Genomic DNA, 14,167 nt, shown 5'->3' on the forward strand with positions numbered 1-14,167 from the left:
TTCCTGAGGGTTACAATGTTGCATCTCAGAAAATGCAAGAGCAGAACTATGAAAGAACTGGATATTTATTTCTTGAGTTGCCTTCCCAATGATTATAAAAATGAATCCTTGGTTTTGGGCATAGCACTGAGAGTTAGCCAATCTAGATTGAAACATTCACTCTGAAAGTCATTTGTGTAAATTTTGGGAAGTCACCTGTTCTGAACCTCAGCTTTTATTCCTTTTAAGTGAGTTATAATACCATCTTCACATAAAGGTGCTCTATAAATGCAGTCATACATCTACAGACTGAGCTCAGATGCATCTACAGACTGTGCTCATTAAAAATTACGTGTATTTGGACTTAGTTTTTTTCCTTCAAGTTCTGGATATTTTAACTGAACTTTTGCTTTTTTTGAGATTCCACTTATAGTAATGCTAATTCTCTTTCAGCTCCTGGATTCCCTTCCAAACATTTGTAACATAGGAAGACTTTCCCAATCTCTGAGGACTTTCTGTCTTCCCTCTTTCCATCTGAGATGCCTTTTCACCAGACTCTGGAACTTCTGCATTCAGGGTCATGTCTGAAGCCAAAGTCAGGTATTAAAAACATTCAGATATAAAAGTAAAGATCTCATTGAGACTAAGAGGAAGATCACCTTTTGAGAGTCCCTCAAAAGTTCACTTTATGTCCTACGATATAAATGCCATTCTAAAACATAAAAAATATACTTGTTTACACTGTTGGTGGGAGTGTAAATTAGTTCAACCCTTGTGGAACACAGTATGGCAATTCCTCAAAGACCTACAGGCAGAAATACCATTTGACCCAGAAATCCCATTACTGAGTATATACCCAAAGGACTATAATTGTTCTGTTATAAAGATATGTGCATGCATATGTTTATTGCAGCACTATTCACGATAGCAAAGGCATGAAATCAACCTAAATGCCTATCAGTGATAGACTGGATAAAGAAAATGTGGTACATACACACCATGGAATACTATGCATCCATAAAAAGGAATGATATCACGTCCTTTGCAGGGACATGGATGGAGCTGGAAGCCATTATTCTCAGCAACCTAATGAAGGAAGAGAAGAAGACCAATTATTGCGTGTTCTCACTTGTAAGTGGGAGCTGAATAATGAGAACACATGGACACATGGAGGGGAACAACACACACTGGCCCTGTCAGAGTGTGGGTGTGGAGGAGGGAGAGCATCAGGAAGAATAGCTAATGGATGCTAGTCTTAACACCTAGGTGATGGGATGATCGGTGCAGCAAACCACCATGGCAAATGTTTACTTATGCAACAAACCTGCACATCCTACACACGCACCCCTGAACTTAAAAAAGATAAAACAAAATAAAATAAAATAATAAAAATGTGCTTGATGAAAAATGAAAGCTAGAACTTATTTGTAAAGAGGGTTTTTTAAAGTTGACATAAAATAAGCCATTATCCATTTATTGCAAAGGAACTGAGTTTACAGCAAAACATAAGTCAAGTTCTAGAATACTACAGGTTATTTTTTCAAAATGTGATGATGCGCTCTCCTCATCATTGGGTTTTGATGTGGGAAATTTAGTATCTTCTGCTATTGAAATTAACATTCACTTCTTTTTCGCTTATCCACAGCCATACCCACCCTCATGCTCTGTGTTGCTCAGAAATTCCAAGAAGTTTCCTGTTGCCACACTGACAGGAACAGGCTGGAATGTACTGCGGCTGATAACTGCCATGAGGTGCATAGGCCACCAAGGCAGGTAGGCCCAGGAACAAGTCCTAGCTCCCTTCCTTTCTGCTCAAAGACTTTGTACAAGTTATTTAGCCTTGGTCATAGGTCAGGTTTCCTGGAGAAGAGAGCCAAGGACTCTGAAGTTTATGTGGAGGAAGCTACTTGAGGAGTAGACTCAGGAACAATTCTTGAGGCAGGGAAGCAGGGATTAGGCAGAGGGAGAAGTGGGACCATGATGCAATTCAGTGGAGGCCCCCAGAAATCCCCATAGGGAATCCTGCTGCTGGGTTGGCCCTTCAGAATTGTCCCAGTTGAAGGCCAGGCACGGTGGCTCACACCTGTCATCCCAGCACTTTGGGAGGCCAAGGCGGGATGATCACTTGAGGTCAGGAGTTCAAGACCAGCCTGGCCAACATGGTGAAACCCCATCTCCACTAAAAACACAAAACTTAGCTGGGCGTGGTGGTGGGCACCTGTCATCCCAGCTACTGGGGAGGCTGAGGTAGGAGAATCACTTGAGTCCAGGAGGAGGAGGTTGCAGTGAGCCAAGATCACACCACTGCACTCCCTCCTGGGTGACAGAGTGAGACTTTGTCTTAAAAAAAGAAAAAAAGTAAAAAAAGAATTTGTCCCAGTTGAGAAGTGGCAGGGCTCTTGTGTATCCATTTTGACCAGTCATGAATGAAGGCTGCCTTCTGAGGAGCAGTAAAAATTGGAGTGAAGAAGTTCTACTTGGCTGAGTCTACAGGCAGCAGCCAGAGATTTTGGTAGCAGGTGAAATGAGTGCCTCCATCTGGGGGCCCCCTGGGGCAGCCTACTACACCTTCCCCTAAATGAAGAGTGAGTCACAGCCTCAGGGAGGCTTAATTATTCTACCTAAAATTTCAGTCCCTTAATCTCATACCCCTTCTACCCTGCCTTATTTTTATCCATGGTATTTTCAGTAGTAATTTATTATAGTAATATGGATTCACCTACTTTATAGTGATTTCTCTATTATGTTTCTGGAACTGCTCTAGAACCCTGTCCAAACTACTTGAGGACAGAGATTTGTTTTGCTCGTAACTTTGCCTAGTTTCTAGAACAGGGCTTGGCATGGACTAAACTCTTTATAAATATATTTTTAGTTAAGTGCAATAATTAAATTAATAAATATAATACAGATTGAGGACTTACTTTATGGGAAGCACTCAAGTTCCAAACACTTTCAGTAACTAATAAAATCTTCACAACTGTCAGGAGACCCTAGTATTAATTATCTCCATTTTACAGATGGAGAAACTGAGGCACAGAAAGTTTAATTATCTGGCTAAGACCTGGCAGCTAAGAAGTACTGTATTAAGGATCAGAGCCAGGCAAGTGGATTCCTACTCCAAACTGCTAAGTCCTACTCCCTTTCTTAGCAGGTCCTCACTAAAGGCTAGTCATCCCTTCCCTACCTACATTCCTTTCTTCCTTGTCACCTAGAATCTGTGTATAGTCATCACATAGTTGGATGCTCCAGATATCTTGGTCGAATCTTTGCTGTTTTACAGATTCAGTCCAAAGGTGAGAGCTTGGCTCAAACTCCTACCTCCTCTTGCCTTTTTCTCAATACTAGCACCTCAGAACTTGATCAATTCATATAAATTGGTTTTGTTTGTTTGTTTGTTTTTACAAAGCCATTGACAAGTTATGATGCTATTAGGTTTATGGTGCTGTTTTTCAGGCATCATCTTATTTAATCAGCTCATCTTCCCAGGCATATGTGCAGTGCAAGAATGGCTACCTGAATTTTATAGATGAGGGAACAGAGATTCTAAGAAGCTATTTGGAAGTAAAGTTACTAATTCTAAGTCCCACGCTTGTTCTATTTTTCTCTTTACTTTTCCTTGTTGGGGGCTAGATAATAAGAATTAAGCCTGGAACTTTTCGGCTTTCCAGATTTAGTGAAAGTCACATGGAACATCGGTGAGCATTTCACATTTGCTTTTCCCTATTTGACTAATGAGGAATCTGAGGCACAATGAGGTTACATGATTTCCCCAGATCATAGGGTGATGTCGCTGCAGCTGGGATATTAGTTTCAAAGCTCATGTGCTTTTCACCAACTTACCTGCTTCTTCTAAGTTAGCAGTTCTGAGGTCTGTTTGAAAGCCCCATCTATCTTTCCTTGAGCAATGTAATAGGGTTCATGTTTAACATTTTAGAAATAATGCTAATTAAAAGTTTAAAATCTCAGTTTACTTTAAATGAACTCAAGATGTTATCACTCTGCTGGCCCCAGAAGATATTCAAAGAGATAGTCTTGGCAGAATTTACTTATTATAAAGATTTCCTTTTCTTGAGTGTGATCAGGAAAATTTTATGGTATTTCCAGAAACCTAAGGGATTGAAGGAATATTTCTTCTCCCCTTCGAATTTAATTTAATCTCAAAGCAGCACAGGCAATCTTCCTGAGACTGAGCTCCAGAACACAGCTTCCAATGTGGAGAAAAGTAACTTGAAGGAGACTGTCTTACAGGGGTCTGTGGAAAACCTGATGTCCTTGATATGGGTCTACTGGAGTGATGCTTTTCAGCTCAAGGGCAGGTGTGAGTGGACGGTGAAGGTGGCTGTCACCAGGCCAAAATCATATTTACTTCTTGAGAGAAATGACTAAGGGAATGCAGTTAAAATTCTGTCCTTATGGTAGAAAAACTCAATTCAGTCCCTGGACTATCAGAGCTCTTTATGACCACTGTTTGAGAACCATCACTCCAATAAAAGCAATGGTATTTGTGGAGATTTTAAAGTCATCAAGAGGTGGAGAGACTAGTTCCCTAAGCCCTTGAAAAAGGGGAGGAATTTGAGACTTCTTCAACAAATAAAATGTGACAAATAAAAAGTGACCTTAAGTAATTTCTGAGGTTAGGGTAGAAATGCTTCTGTAGCTCCTTTCTGGCTCTCTCTTGGAAAATGCATTTTTGGATGGCTACCCTGAAGCTGCCATGTTGGAGTGACCACATGAGGAGACCACATAGAAAGAGGACGGGGCCTGAGGACGCCAGTTGATGCCTTATAGAGCAAAGATGAGTCTTCCCTGCTGAGTTTGGCCCAAATGGCACCATCATTAACTAAGTAGATGATCATTATTTATTTATGCATCATGTTGGGGGTGATTTGTCACACAGCAACAGATAATCTTAGTAATAGCCAATATCATACATGGCAGATTGGAATGTCTTAGTCTCCAATAATTAACAGAGACAAATTCTGCATGTGGAATTTGCATTCCTGCATCAAATACAGGAGTCACTTCATAAAATGTTATTAAATGAACTGATGAATGAATGGGTAAATAATCTTAGGGAGATCTCTTTCAGAAGAAAAACACTTGAGGTCTATAAGTGACCACATTCATAATTGAAGCCAACCATGGGATGAGGTTGTTAAAAAGCCATAGAGCCCAATTTAAAGGAGTAAATGGTTTTCTCATTACCTATAATGATTTGATCACAAATAAGTCTTACAATAATTTTGGACATGGCAATTTAAGAGGATCTAACAAACTGAAGGGTGGCCAGGATGGTGTGCAACCTTAAAAGCCTGTTCCATGACAAGTTGAGAAGTATTTAATTAGCCTGGAGAACAGAAAGGAAGACAAAGAATTGTTTCAGACCGTTGGAGAAGATGACAGGCTTCTTTTCTGTTACTCACAAGTTGGAGTAGAACAAACAGTCCAATGCTGTAAAGTAGCAGTTGGTGAACTTTTCTATAAAGGGGCAGATAGTAAATATTTGAGGCTTCAGAAGCCACATGGCCTCTGTTATGACTACTCACTCAACTCTGCCTTTGCAGCAGAAAAGAAACCATGGTCAATAAGTAGACAAATGAGATGGTCATGTCCAATAAAACTTTATTTATAAAAACAGGCAATGGGCAATATTTGGCCCCCTGATATAAAAAGATTGATTTTTTTTCAATATAAGTTTGAGTTTCCTAATAAAGCTATTAAACTTCAGAATTGATTTAGAGAAGACTGATATTTTGTTAGTGTGTTTAAAATACACTAAATGTACTAGACTGTGACAAAATAGTCTCATCACATATATCTGGCAAACACTTCTAAAGAGAATATATACAATCTCATACAACTCAACAATAATAAGACATTGCCTCTATCCAAATTGATAAAAATTTTGGACACTTCATAAAAGAAGATACAGAGATGACAAATAAGCATCTGAAAATCTATAGTACATAATATGTCATCGGAGAAATGCAAGTTTAAATCACAATAAGTTATCAATATATTCATTAAAATGACTGAAATGAGAAAGACTGACAATATCAAGTGTCAGTGAGAGTGTAGGCAACTGAAATGCTCAACATTGCCAGTAAAAGTATGCATTAGTCCGTTTCCACACTGCTATAAAGAAATACCTGAGACTGGGTAATTTATAAAGGAGAGAGGTTTAATTGACTGACAGTTATGCATGACTGGGGAAGCCTCAGGAAATTTACAATCATGGTGGAAGAGGAAGCAGGCACATCTTACATGGCAGCAGGTGAGAGAGAGTGTGTGTGAGCACAGGAAAAATTACCCTTTATAAAACCATCAGATCTTGTGAGAATTCACTCACTATCATGAGAATAGCATGGGGGAAATCACCCCATTAATCCAATCCCTTCCCAATAGGTTCCTCTCTCAACACATGGGGATTATGGAGGTTACAATTTGAGATGAGATTTGGCTGGGGACACAGAAACAAACCATATCAGAATTGAAAATGCCATAACAATTTGAAAGATATATTTGGCAGTTTCTTGTGAAGTTAAGCACTTGCTTATCATCAATCAGCCATTCGAATACCAGCTATTCTCTTTATTTACCCAAGAGAAATAAAAATATATGGCCACAAAAAGACTTGTACACAAATGTTCATAGCAGCTTTATTTGTAATAGTTTCAAACTGAAACAGTCCAAGTGTCTGTTAACAGACAAATGGATATACAAATTGTGGTATATATGTACAACTGAACATTTCTCAGCAATGAAAAGAATAAACTATTGATACTACAACATGAAAGAATTTCAAAATATGTTGAGAAAAAGTAGCCAGACACAAAATACATATTTTAGTATACTGTACACATGAAATTCTAGAACAGGAAAAATTAATATATGATGACATTTAAGATTTGTGCAAAGCAGATTAGAGGTTGTCTGGGGCTGAGGCTGAAACAGATTGGCTTTAAAAGTTCAGAAAGAAACTTTCTGGTGTCAAAGAAATGTTTTATATTGTGACTTTGATGGTGGTTATATGGTACAGTCAAACATCAGTTGTCTGATGTTAGACCAGCAGATAAATTTGCCAAAACTCATCAACTGTGTATATATGTATTTTATTGTATGCAGATTTTGTCACAATAAAATTGATTTTAAAAAGGCCAAATAGCCAGCCTTTGGGGATACAGTAATAATAATAATGATATTAATGGTTAATATTTATTGCATGCTTACATTGTACCAGATGTTGGCCCAGGTGTTTTGAGAGCTGATGCTCATTTAATTCTACAGCTATCTTTAAAGTAATAGTGGTATTATCTCCATGTACAGATGGAAAACCCAAGCCTCAGAGAGATTTAATAATTTTCTCAAGGCTATGCACTAGTTATTTGTGGAGGTGGGGTTTTAAATCAGATCTATCAGAGCCTCAGACTTCGGGCTCATTAGTTAGAAGTCTGAACCATGTAACTCCAAAAGTTCTTTCTAATTTAAGATTCTAGGAATATTCACAAACATCAGTTGTCTGATGTTAGACCAGCAGATAAGAATCATGTAGTCTGTTGCCTAATTTAAACATATTTTTTTAGTTACTGGGGAGTAGCACCATTGTTGGACAGTTGAAACGACCATTTGATTTATTGGATAGATCATTGGAAACATCATTTGGAGCATGTGATTGCCAACTCTCAGGCTGAAAAATAAAATGTGGTTGTTTTTACCATTAGGCCTCGTCTTGCTGTTACCTCACAGAGCATTTATGAGTAGACCTGGTGTGATGTTGATATAATGGTATCTGCGTTATCCAAAAATAAATCAGACAGCTCCACATGTCTCCTATTCCTGGATCCAGGCTAAAGAAGCAGCAGCTACTTGCACAGCTGGGTCTAGGAGTAAGAGAGTCTCCTTTGTCCTTTCCTCAGAAGATGACCTACCAGTCTCGTCTTCTTACCCTCTTGGCTCCTCTCTGGATTTGCTGGTTCTTAAGGAAAAACCCCATGCCTCAAATAGACCTAGACGTCATACTGTAGGTCCTTGGGGGATTAAGATGTTGGCCTTCAGCATTTCTGATCTTTTAGGGCATTTAAGGATCTAAATATTATTTTGAATAACAGTGACCTGTAGTATTAGTAATCTTTTGTGATCTTGATGGGGTTAGGAAATTATTTTCAAATGGGGATTTACTCTCTGATGAAGGGGGTATGTTCTGTGACAAATCTCACTCCCACAACAGCTGCAACATTCTCTACTACCACATCACTTTGTGAACATCAAGCAGGAAAAATGAAGAGGCCTGGCAAAATATCCATTCCTATAGAACATTCAGCTTTCTTCTATGTAGGAGGAATCCATAAGCTAAAGATTATTAAACTCTGCCTTGAGAAAGCCAGTTATATTGTCTGTTATATTGGTTGAGTCAAGCTTCTGTAGAATTGATTCTGCCAGGGCTTGCATAACGTATCTTAAAGATAGTGAATAATCTCAGGTTCACAAGAGTAGATAATTCTCTAAAACTTGAGTAAGTTAAGAGGCAATTGGATAGATATATAGCAAATAATGTTGCACTATTGAGTACACTTTTGAACCAAAAAAAAATCATGTTTTCTACTGGACCCAATGGACCAGTCCTATCTATCTATATCTATCTATCTATCTATCTATCTATCTATCTATCTATCTATCTATCATCTTCATTAGAGTGGAAAAAAATGGCAAGGTGATTTTATTTTCATTTGTAAAGCTTTTCTACTATCTTCTCTCCTCCACTCCCAAACCCTGCCTGAAAGATTTATTATCAAGACTCTGGAACTCTTAAAGCCCTGACTAAGCAGGTTCAAGTGTGATAGAATCCTGGAAAGAATCCCTTAAGGGCCTCAGAAAACTCTTAGACTGTAGCCCCAACAACATGGCCAGCCTGAATCACAGCAGAGGACATGGCTCTGCATGGCCCCAAGAAAAGCCACAGAACCAGAGACTTAGAAGGAGCCTTAGCAATCAGGGGGCTCTAAGACCAAATTCTGTAGATGGGAGACTTGTGGCAGAGAGAGGTCATGTAACTTGCTCAAGGTCACACAGCAATGTAGGAGCAAAAGCTAGGATAGGAATCAAAATCTCCATACTTTGGAAGGCACCTTTTTTTTTTCTATAAAAACGTTCTTCCTCTTCTTTTGTGTGATCTGTTCACTGTTAAAGCTATTTTACATTTTCTTGATTTGTTCAGTTTTGTAATTCTCATTGGTTCCTTGAGTCAAACACATAGAGTTGTGGTGTTACATCTCATATTCTCACCATTGACATCTAATAATAAGTATTAATGTTTTGCTTTTACTAAAAGTCAGTTTGGTGCTTAGAAATTATAAATCTTGGACAAATCCCTCGATTTCTTTAAGCATTGTAATCTAAGAATAAATTGAGGAATTTGCCCAAAACTTAGTTTATAAAATAAGGCTGGATAATCCTAAACACTCAGTAGATCAGTTTAAAGATTAGCGAAATATATGTTACATTCCAAGCAGAACATCTAGCATGCAGTATAAGCTCTGTAACAAGTTGGCAAACTTCTTCCATAAAGGGTCAAAGTAAACATTTTACATTTTGCTAACCATTTGGTCTCTGCCACCACTGCTTAATTCTGCTATTATAGCATGAAAATATTCATAGAGAATGTGGAACTGAACAAGTATGGCTGTGTTCCAATAAAACTTTATTTACAAAAACAAGTGGTGGGCCAGACTTAGCCCATGGGCTTTTGTTTAAAGACTCCTACTTTAAATGGCAGCTACTCAATAGTTATTGCTGTGATTATGCTAGAAATTGATGTGTGTAGCAGATGATGATGAGTTTCCTTCAAATGCCTTCTGAAAAATTGATGATATGTTTTTCCTGGAGAAGCAAGCTGTTCATTGAGTCATTAAACCCCTTATAGTATATTGTTGAACAGAGCTTTGTTTTGCAGCCATACAGATTTGTAATGCAGTGATATTTCCAGGCATGCTGAGGAATGTTCTAATTCTGGCACTGCCACTAATGCACTTGGTAATCTTGTGTGCACCTATTTTCATCTCAGAGCCTCAGTTTCCCTCTCTGTAAAATAAGAGATAAGAATGATTGTCTTACACTCTCATTCAACTCTAAAATATCATGAGTCTGTGATGCAAATTTTCCATGAAGAACCTATTTGATGTGAAAGTCTCATGGACTCTGAGGAGAAACGACACATATACTTAAGTCTTGGGGATTTAATTCTCCTATCTACTTGTGAATGTGGAAGGGGCAGGAGGGGAGAGGGTGGTCAGAGTACCAATACTGTTTGTTTTTATATCACTTTATTTTGGATACAATCCAAATCCACTGGCTTGAAAAAATCAACGCTCAACTAAGTACTTCTTAAATTGTCAAATAACATTTTATTTAATTCAACAACATATGCCAATCACCTACAAAGATTAGTGTTGGGTGTTAAGGGAAAATCAATACTGAAGAGTCTGCACCTTTGCTCTCAAGAAGCTTTCCTTCTCATGGGAGAAGTAGACAATTTACTATAAAATAAAACCACATGGGACATATTCAAGAGGACAATAACAATAACTTCTAATAGAACAATTATAATAACCAGCATGTCTTGAGTGCCTATTATTAGCAAGATACTTCTCTAAGCACCTCAACTAATCTCCTTTGATTCTGATAATGACTCTATGAGCTAGATGCTTCATTTGTCAGATGAGAAAACTGAGGCACAGCCAGTGAGTGGCAGAACTGGGATATGAACCCAACAGCCTGGCTCTGGAGCTCACGCTTTCAATCACTCTGCTATATCGTTCCCCGAGGAGCCCAGGCTTCATAACATGCGAGTGAGGCAGAAGGAGAGACGTGTTCCACCAGAGAGGGAAGACGGAGTAGAGTAAACTTTAAAGGATAAGGATGAGAGAGAGAACATTTTTCCCACCATGTAGCAACATACTCCTTGTCATTATTAGGAAAACTGTGAGCAGAGATGTAATACATTGTGTCTACATTTTTATAGAAAAATAACTAGAGCTAGAACTGGAGCCCAGCTATCTTGCCTCTTCTTCAAAGCTTTCCTTATTTGTTTATGATATCTGATTGGAGTAACAAGTCAAGGTTTTTGACCCACTTGGAATCTATTTGTACTATTGATTCTTTAATATTTTCTAGATAGTGACTCTTTTTTTAACTTAAGTAGAAATATTACAGAAGAAAAATTAATCGTGATGACTTTTAATGAAAAACAGGTATCGATTGTTATAATTATTTAAAATGTACTTCTAAACTTTACAACAAAAACATAATATTTATCCATGTACCACTCAGAAGCAAATCCCCATGTATGGTGGCACTTGAGGAGCTGCGCAGGGCTTCCTCCAGATCTGACTTGTCAGGGGTGGGCTTTGAAAAGTTGCTGCAAGTTTTCTAGACCATGCTCCATCCTCCTTCATCAAGCAAATGCAAATGAATCACACCCTGATCCTTATGAAAAAACAGCATGAAACTTCTGTCCTTATCTTCTCCTCTTGATACACAAAAACTGCATCAGAAGCAGCCTTGGGAAAAGTGAGTCAACTAATTTTTATTCACATCCCAGTGTCTGCAGCATTTTTTGACCACCCTCAAGGGTACAGACTATTAGAGTGAGAGATAAATGCAAACATGATCCTCAGGGATCATATCTGAAGCTGAATTTGGGATTACAACCCCGAGGACCTGGGCTCATGGTGATGTTGCCAATAACAATCTCAGCTGAGTAGTGTGGCTGTTCAGCTTGCTGTCAAACACCACTCACATTGCTGCATTTTTTTCCTCATGGTCACTCTGTGTGGGTGGATAGGCTTTTTAAAATCCCCATTATACAGATGAAGTTCAGTGAAGTTAAGCAATTTTCTCAGGGTCACACATTTTGAAAGAAGAGAGAACACGTAAAATGAAGAGAATGTGGGGGCCAGGGGCATGTTTTTCTTTGGTTTTGCAGTGGCAGGTGAGCAAAAGGAGGGGCATGAGAGTCAGATGGGAGGTAGCCTGAAACTTAGCTTACTCTTGTGTCTGCCAATAGAAGGTGGGGAGTGTCTCTCAGTGAATGCTGATTTATGTGTGAGTAACAGAATGAAGGAGGAAAAAAAGGAAGCCTGGTTTCTAATTTTATCTTCTGTGGCACTTTACCAGAAAGTCCCTCAAGGTGGCCGGAAGTTGGAAGCCCTCAAGGGGAGAAGCTCTAGAGCAGCATGCAAAGGCTTCGGCAGATGAGAGGACACAGAGAGGTGACCCACCACGTAACCATCCACCTGGGCCTCTTCCTCTTAGACTTCTCCCCTGCTGCTCATTTGCATAATGGATCCCCATATGGGGTTGTTTTATTTACCTTCACAAGGAGGATGAGTGCTTTAGAAAAAGATGAGATGAGGAGCTTTGATTTTCCAAAGCCCTCTTTCTACTTCTCCTGCCCTCCCACTCCCACCCTCTCTTTTACTCTCTCTTGTCTTTGCTTTCTTATTGTCCATATAAATGAGCACCTTGCTTTAGTGACAAATCTATTTCTTCCAGTGAATTGTTGCCAGCAGATGTTTATCTCTTTGAGAGGTTCATTCCAGGGGGATTTACAGCTATAGTGCATTTAAGCATCCCCAGCTTCTATTTCTTTCATGAAACAGGGACATTTGGAAGTTTAGGAAGTATACTTAGGTTGGCTCTGCTTTGCTAGTTATCTAGGATTTCCTAAAATAGGCTTCCTCAATTTTGCGTAATGTGCTTGGTGGACCCTGGGCTAGACAACCAAAATCCAGAGTTGGAGAAAATCTGGTCTCTGCTTTGAATCCATTCAGCCTTTGCTAATGTACATCTTAGAAGTCACAGTTACACAAGAGGTACAAAAAAGAGCCCATGGAGGACAGAGCTTTAGGAAATTTGTGAACTCCAGGAGATTTATTGTAAAATTTTATTTGCAAGTGCATATCTCTGGGGAGACAGTTCATAACTTTCACTGGATTCTTAAAGCATTTATAAATTTAAAAAAATTAAACTATGGCCTTTGCAATCACAGCAAAAATTGTAGATAACTTATCCCTAGTTATTTACAAGTAGGATCTTCTCTTTCTTGTCACCTGCTCTGACCTACTGGGTTTCCTCCATTTGGGGCCTGGTCAACTCACCTTAAAGTTTATCTTCTGAGAGTAAACCCCTTACAAACCAGGTCAATGTTTTGTCATATCCTTATTCCCAGGACAAGGCCTTGTACTGTTAAGTTTTTACATTTTTTATTGCACTTAGCCCTGTATCTTTCAAGAGATAGGAGCTCCATAAAAAGTGGTTTGCTTAATTATGCTCTTGTCACCCAATTATCTATATAGGCCCTTGCATGTCCCCAATTCTGCCTCATCTCTGGTCTCTGTGAGGTATTCCGATCTCTCCCAAGGCAGAGAGAGAATAAAGAACATTCCTTAATTGGGGTGTATGCACACACACATACTTACTATGGAAGTTCTCGCATCCTAATGCTTTGTTGTTTAACTATCATGTGGAGAGAGGTGTTTGGACATCATATTAATAATAGCTCTTAGTGTGTATCTGGCACATTCCATTTTCAAGGCATTTATAAACATTGCAAGATGAAAGCTTGCACCACTCATCTTGGGAAAAGGGAATGTTAATCACCACCATGCCTGCTCCTTAGAGAGGGTCACAGAATCTGAGAGCTAAGAGGGATGTCAGAGTTCACTGGAGCAACCTTCAGTCTCTACATAAATCTCCTTCCCCTTGGAGCATACCAGGGATGGTGAGGTTTTCTCTGCAATCTCTTTCTTCAGTCCAAGCAAACTCTGCCATCCTGTAATTTTCAATTATCTATCTGTCGGTCTATCTATTAATCCATTCTCTTCTCCCTCCTTTCTTTCTTCCTTCTTTCCTTTTACTTCTTCTTCTCTTTCTTCTTTCCTTTTACTTCTTCATCTCTTCCTCTCTGCTGTTCTGCCTCCCCCTCTCTCTTTCTTTCTCCCTCCAGAGTCCTGTTGAAATTATAGATACAGGAACAAAATGTTAAGCGGCTAAATTTGGAGCGAATTGCTACATATCAGTAGATACTGTAACACCTGGGCAGACTGGGCGGTATGATCACCCTATGTGTGTTAATATTTCAGGCAGTGTAGCACCCTGCCACCTTCAGGTTGCTGCTAGCCTTGGTTCTCCT

At 39.0% G+C, this 14,167-nt stretch overlaps 1 long non-coding RNA gene across 1 annotated transcript in view; it reads left to right on the forward strand.

Annotated features, from left to right (window-relative positions):
* Window positions 1-828, forward strand: part of LOC134810918 (uncharacterized) — a 68,050-nt gene extending 67,222 nt beyond the window's left edge. Inside the window, exon 3 of the long non-coding RNA XR_010159675.1 lies at window positions 433-828. This is a non-coding gene — a long non-coding RNA (uncharacterized LOC134810918). The remainder of the gene's footprint in view (window positions 1-432) is intronic.
* The last annotated feature ends 13,339 nt before the right edge of the window (window positions 829-14,167 follow it).

Source organism: Pan troglodytes, chromosome 7 (genome assembly GCF_028858775.2).
Source record: "Pan troglodytes isolate AG18354 chromosome 7, NHGRI_mPanTro3-v2.0_pri, whole genome shotgun sequence".
Lineage (NCBI taxonomy): Eukaryota > Metazoa > Chordata > Mammalia > Primates > Hominidae > Pan > Pan troglodytes.